Genomic DNA, 7,086 nt, shown 5'->3' with positions numbered 1-7,086 from the left:
AAACAATATTTCCATTTGTGCACGAGATTACCACCAGTGGATGGACTGTAAAACTGGACAATATCTCAGTGAGACAATGGTGACTTGTTTATTTTACCCTTTCAAAGGATTGTGTGTTTATGGAAATCTTTCCAGAGAGAGATGGAGGATAAGTTATTGAATATTCGTAAGGGAGTGGCAGACAGATTCATGACTAAGAATAACACACCAATTTTAGCAGGGGTGGAGAGGAACGTTTATTTGAGGCCACATCATTCAAGAGCTCACCGCATGGTGAACTTGATTTGATTTTTCTAATCACTTACTCCTGATCCAAGTTTTCACATGGCCATGAAGGCTCTCCCTTTCAGAATGATGGGTACAACTTCCAAATACGATTTTTAAACGACACTATGAAAATGCTCAGGAAAGCTTCATGGTTTTTCAGCAAGATCAGAGACATAGAACAAAGTTAAAATCTCAATAAAACTGCTTTAGTAAACAGATTGGGCTGAATATATGTCTTTAATAGTACAGATTACTTCTATTTGTACTGTTGAGATGACTTTTGTTGGCAAGACCTGCATTTCATGCCTCTGTCTAATTTCCATTCAGAATATGATGGTGAAACCCAGGGACACTAACATATGTTACGTGGAGGCGTTCAGGATTCTGAAGAAGTGTCAGTGAATGGACAATGATATAGATTCAAGCCAGGATGCTGTGTGGTCTTTGAGATTGTATTCCTCAACACATGGAAATTGTAATCAGAGATAATGGGAACTGCAGATGCTGGTGAATCTAAGATAACAAAGTGTGAAGCTTGATGAAAACAGCAGGCCAAACAGCATCTCAGGAGCACAAAAGCTGACGTATTATGGAAATTGTGAGACTGCTTTTTCTGTTTTCAAAAATTAAGGTCAGAGAGCCATTCAGCATAAAAACAGGACCTTCAGCTCAACGTGTCTGTTCCAATCAAAAAAACAAAACTACATTAATCACACTTAACTTGAAGTCGACACCCACTCGGCATGGCATTTTGAGTGCTCCTCCAGCTGCTTCAATAAATGCTGCGTAATCTTTAATTATCTGTGACCTGAGCTGTGATTTGTCTTTTTCTTTCACATTATGCATGAACTGCATTTTGCAAATATATCCCACGACGTCAAAGACAGCAATTAGCTCTAGAGATCAATAATTTTTCTGGAAAATCAGACTTTTTTAAAAATTCATTTGGGATTTTAGTGTAGCTAGACCGGCATTAATTGACCTTGAAAACTTCCAGCTAGAAGTTCACCAAATTGGAAATGTAGTGGACACTGAAAAAGGTTACTTCAGAGTACAATGGGATCTTGATCAGATGGGACAATGGACCAAGGAATGGTAGGTAGATTTAATTTGAATAAATCTGAGGTGTTGCATTTTGGAAATCAAATTAGGGCAGCACTTGTACTCTAAATGGTAAGGCCCTGGGGAGTATTGCTGAGCGATGAGTCCTGGTGTGCAGGCGTTTTGTTCCTTGAAAGGGGATTCAGAGATAGATAGGATAGTAAAGACAGCATTTAACATAGAACATAGAACATTACAGTGCAGTACAGGCCCTTCGGCCCTCGATGTTGTGCCAAAATGTGAAACAATCTGAAGTCCATCTAAACTACACGATTCCATTATCATCCATATGTTTATCCAATGCCCATTTAAATGCCCTTAAAGTTGGGAGTCTACTCCTGTTGCATTTGGTATAACTTGCCTTTATTGGTCAGTGCGTTGCGTGTAGTTTGTGGGAGGTCCTGTTGTGGCTGTACACTGGTTAGGCCACTTTTGGAATATTGCAAGCAATTCTCGTCTCCCTGCTATCAGAAGGATGTTGTGAAATTTGAAAAGGTTCAGAAAATATTCATAAGAATGTTACCTGGGTTGGACGGTTTGAGCTGCAGGGAGAAACTGAATAGGCTTTTGCCTGAAGATTCTGAGGCTGAGGGGTGACCTCACTGAGATTTATAAAGTCAGGAGGAGAATAGATAGGGGATCTAGACAAGATGTTTTCAGCAGGGTGGGGGAGTCCAAAATTAGTGGGTGCATGTTTAAGGTGAGCTGGAAAAGATTTAGAAGGAACCTCAGGGGTAACTTTTTCACACAGAGGGAGGTGAGTGTGTGGAATGAGCTGCAAGGCGAAGTAATGGAGTTTGGTACAATTACAACATTTGAAAAGATGGGTATGTGATTAGGAAAGGTTTAGAAGGATACGGGTCAAAAGCTAGCAAATGGGGCAAGATTTATTGGGTATATGTAATTGGGATGGATGAAGTGAACTGAAGCCTCTGTTTCCATTCTTCACAACTTTCTGACTCTGATTTGGTGAATTTCAGATGAATAGTTACACACAGGATATTTGTCACTGGAAGTTGATTATCTCTTTGAATATCAAGGTGGTGCTTTTGGATTGCCTCCTGTTGGAGATAATTCCTGCCTGGCAACACTGAAGAACTGTTCTTGTTAGCCATTCATCAGTTAAACCTGAATGGTGCCACATATTTTGGAATAACGACATAGACTACTGCAGGAACTGAGGACTGTGAAACGGTGCTGAGGAAAATGATCTGTTAGTTTGTGAGCATTCACAATCTTGGCTCAAACAGAAACATTCTCTTTGGAAATGCATATTCGAGTGGCACAAACATGGAACCAGATCATGGAAGCAGCACTGGAGGGGAGTGGGGATTAGGAACCGGCAGGAAAACAAATACATCCCAAAAATGTGCACATGGGCAGAAGGAGTTTGTTCTTCTTTTGAGGAATAATGCCATAACAGCAAAAGTATTTTATTCTAATGAAGGGAAAGCTGTATCCATTTTATTGGTTTTGTTAAAATAATGGCGATAAACACCTGGAATAATCTTGCACTGACCATTTGAAAAATCCTGTATATCTTCAGAGATTAGTGGGCTGTCCTCAACTGAGTAAGTGCTGATACTGTCTGAGTGATGCTGTTTTGAAACACTTTCTGAGCAGAGTTGATGGAACAGACAAACAAGTACCATTGGCCAGTACTTCAGAATACATCAGACCTTTCATGGCTGCTCCCACACAGAATCATACAATTGAGAAAAGGCCCATTGAGACCACACCACCAGGTGCTGATCCAAGTGCTTTTAAAGTTTGGGATGTTCCCTGCCTCAACCACCCTCCTAAGCCGTGCATTCCAGACACCAACTAGCCTCATCACAAATAGGACAAACATCTGCTGACAGAAGCGGAAGTCCATACCGAAAAAAAAGCTTTGGAATATTGTGAGAACAATGAGCACAGTGTTCTGTACTTTCACTCTTTCGTGTTTTAGCTCATGTTCCAACATCATTTGAAGTGAGATCAGAGTAACTTGCCATGCCACCCATGTTACTTCACTCATTGTGGCAATATGGACCCTGAACAAAATTGTGATCAATGCAAATTGGAGACACTCCTGCACTGGTAATGTCCTCGACTGGACAATGGGAAAATCAATCTCTGAAAGTAGTCATTCAAGTCACTTGTCATTCTGGATAGGCACTAAATTGCTGTTCCTTGACTAGAATGTATTGAAAAAAAAATTCTGGAATCCCTAACAAACAGCTCTGTGTGCACGTATGCAGCATTTGGATTGGAAGTGTTTCAGGAAGGTAGCTCGCTGTTACTTTATCCAGAGCTATTGGTGATGACAAATAAGCTCAGCCTTTGCTAGTGCTTGCTAAAACCAATGGTTGAGTGCGTCCTATGAAAAATATCAAGATATTTTATGTTTTCAAAGTTGAGCCCAAAGTCTCAGAAAGGTAAGACTTTGCTGGATAAGTGTAAACCCAGCGACATCAGGAGCATGGTATGACATTGAGGTAAGGGTCTGCATCGTTTTCAGTAAGAGGACTGCTTGTGCGATATCAATGCCACTGAGCTCAAACTTTTCATGGCAATTTATCTCAATGTAACATGCCATCGATACTTGGGATCTTTATGAAAGAAACTTTGCAATGTCTCCTTTAATGATCATTCACAAATACTTGAAGGTCAACTCAAATGGCAGCTTCACTGTTCTGATTCAGATCAGACAAATTGTGACAGTCCAAAAGAAAGAAAAGAAATGCTGGAATAAAAATTATCATGTCTAGCAGCATGGGCAATATGACTTTTTCAGAACAGATTCATAACAGACCAGATCTGTTAACTCAAAATCTGTTGTCAGATGTTGCCTCATATATTGTGTTTCTCCACTAACTTCTATTTCAGGTTTCCTTAATCTCCAGAATTTTGCTTTTCTTGATAGGTCCAGATGTTGAACTTGGTTATATTTGGACAATATCGTCCATCCCCGATTCTGTGACAGCCATTGGGCTGACTACAGGTGTATTACACCACTGTCTGTTTCTTAATTAGAAATATTCTGTGAATAAGTCCTCAATTCATGAATTTTAGGAAATTGATTTTGATTGAAAATAAATTTCCAAGGCAGCTGCACTTCATGAGACAACAGAAATAGATCACTCGTGATGGCACAATCCATACCCTTCTCTGAAAGTGTTTCCCCTCAGGCTCTGAAGCCTTTTCATACAAATCTCAGAATAATTACACCAAAGATGGAGGTCACTCAGCCCATCATCTCTGCACCAGCTCGGGGTGAACTATATCCCTACTATTCTTATCCTGTAAAGTTCCCATACACCTAACATTTTGAAATCCCAAAATGTCAGCTTTTCTGCTCCTAAGATACTGCTTGGCCTGTTGTGTTCATCCAGCTCCAAACCTTGTTATTTTGAAATCTTTGTCTGCTTTTACTTCTGAATATCCTGTGCATATATGAACAATTTTATCATTCTGCATACCCCATGACTAAACAGTCTTTACCTAAAATATAATTTCTATTACATTTAAAATTATCATGGTGTGTTCATATTGTTGTTTGGCATTCCATCTCCCAAATATAATCTGTTTCCTTGCTCTGCATTACATTTCATTCCATCTGTCAGAATAAGTGCTAGCTAAATACTGATGACATTGGGATATCACTGTACTCGTCTCCAGTCTCGACAGCCACTGCCCCCATTCCTCTCTGTCTCCGAACCAATGTCACATTCATTCTGTCCCTGGCTCTTTAGTCCATGGGCTTTAATGAACAGCGTCATTGTACACACCATATCTGATTTTAGTTTCGATCAATTGAATCAAGAAATGTAAATGTTACTGTTTTAAAGCACATAAATGGCAATGAAGAACTTTGTATCTTCAACATAAAATGTTGTTTTATTACAGACGTGAGAAAACCACACTTTCTCTGCAAGGCCAACACAATTTTGCTCAGCATTTTTTTTGTACAATCAGCACAGTAATGACATTTTGCTTGTCTTTTTTTGGGGAGGGTTAGTGTACTGATGCAGATGGTTACAGCATTGCACGTGGACAACAAGGCAGAGCCACGTAACTTGCAAAATGAAAACATCCATCATTCTCCCTCACCCCATACATCTTTAGAGCAATTGGTGATGGAATAAACAACAAATAGCCAATGATGTTAAGATCCAATCCAGCCCAGTTTCAATTGTGAACGAAAGGTTCACTGAAGGTGTATTGAAAGCTGTTAACTGGAACTGTTTGTTCAGTGACTGTGATTGATGTCAGTCTCTATGGATTCTAACTGCGTCACATGAAGTATTCCCTCTCCTATAACTGAGGCGCTCTGTTCAATGTCTTATCCCATAGTATAAGCGGGAGCATCAGTGACAGCACTAACAGGGTTCAGCAGCTGCAGAGAGAGGGGGCGGAGAGATCAGAATCTGAGAACAATAGACTGGAATGTTACTACAATGGATCAGAATCTGAGAACAACAGACTGGAATGTTACAACAATGGATCAGAATCTCAGAACAATAGACTGGAATGTTGCAACAATGGGCAGGGGTTTATCCTCGGGTCTTTATTATCTAACTGCATCTTGGTCAACGTTACCATTTCGAATACTAGGTGTACTGATGATTATTCAAGCTGGTTACTATCCCATTCTCGCTGTTGTTGGTGTTCCTGGTAAGCCTTTCTAACTTTGTCCAGTAACTACTGCCACAAGGCATATACAACTTTGTTGCCGTTTCTGTTACCTGTATTTGGAAAAGATGGAAACAATTATCTTCAGTTTCAATTAAAACCTCGCTTCATTGTCCATGAATTTCAGACTCATCCTTCGCAAGCATCTGAGAACAAGGCTTGTTCACAAAATTGAGGGCCTTTTTTGATTTATGTCTTACTATTGCCTCCATCACCAAATTTGTCCAACACCAGCTACATAATATCTGCACTCTCCCCCTCTGCCTCTGTGCTGTGGCTGGATAAACCATTATCTATGCCTTGGGAAAATTAAGACTTTCTGGTTCCAGCTGTCTTCTGACCAGTCTTCCAAGTTACAAATAATTTGATCACACCTTTGTTCTTGTTTTCAAAGTAACTCACGATAGGGACACCATGTTAGAGTAGTTAAGTCACTCAGCAGGTAATGCAGAGATGCTGGTTATTACATGATAGATACTGTTTCAAATCCTACCACAACTGGTGGTAGGACTTTCATTCTGATGATAAGAATTGTAACCATGGCCGATTTCACTGTTAGCAACCATAAAACCAGCAGCAATTTCTCAAAAAACCTATCTCATTTCACTGATCTCCTCTGGTAAAGAAATCTAACGTTATTACCCGGGCTGGATTAAGTGTGAATTCAGACCCAGAACAATGTGTTTGGCTTCAAACTGCCTTGTAGAATGGTCACAGCTAAAGGTAATTAATGATAGTCATCAAATGGTTCTTTTGACAATGATTTCGTCATCCCGTGAAATTTATTTTAAAAACACAGTAAAACCAAAGAAAGACATATGTCAGAGATCTGAGACAAAAATAAAACAAAGTGCTGAGGAAAGTGAACAGTTTGGCAGGCTCTGATGAAATAAAAGCAGAGGTAACATTTCAAGTCGACTGAACAAACATCAGAACTGAAATCTGCTGGCAAATATTATGATTTATGCTGGTGACGGGGATATTTGTTTTGAAGGGGGAAGGAATGAGTTGAATATATTAAGAAAGAGACAGCGAGAGAAA

Source organism: Stegostoma tigrinum, unplaced genomic scaffold (genome assembly GCF_030684315.1).
Source record: "Stegostoma tigrinum isolate sSteTig4 unplaced genomic scaffold, sSteTig4.hap1 scaffold_94, whole genome shotgun sequence".
Lineage (NCBI taxonomy): Eukaryota > Metazoa > Chordata > Chondrichthyes > Orectolobiformes > Stegostomatidae > Stegostoma > Stegostoma tigrinum.
This window is presented reverse-complemented; position numbering follows the sequence as displayed.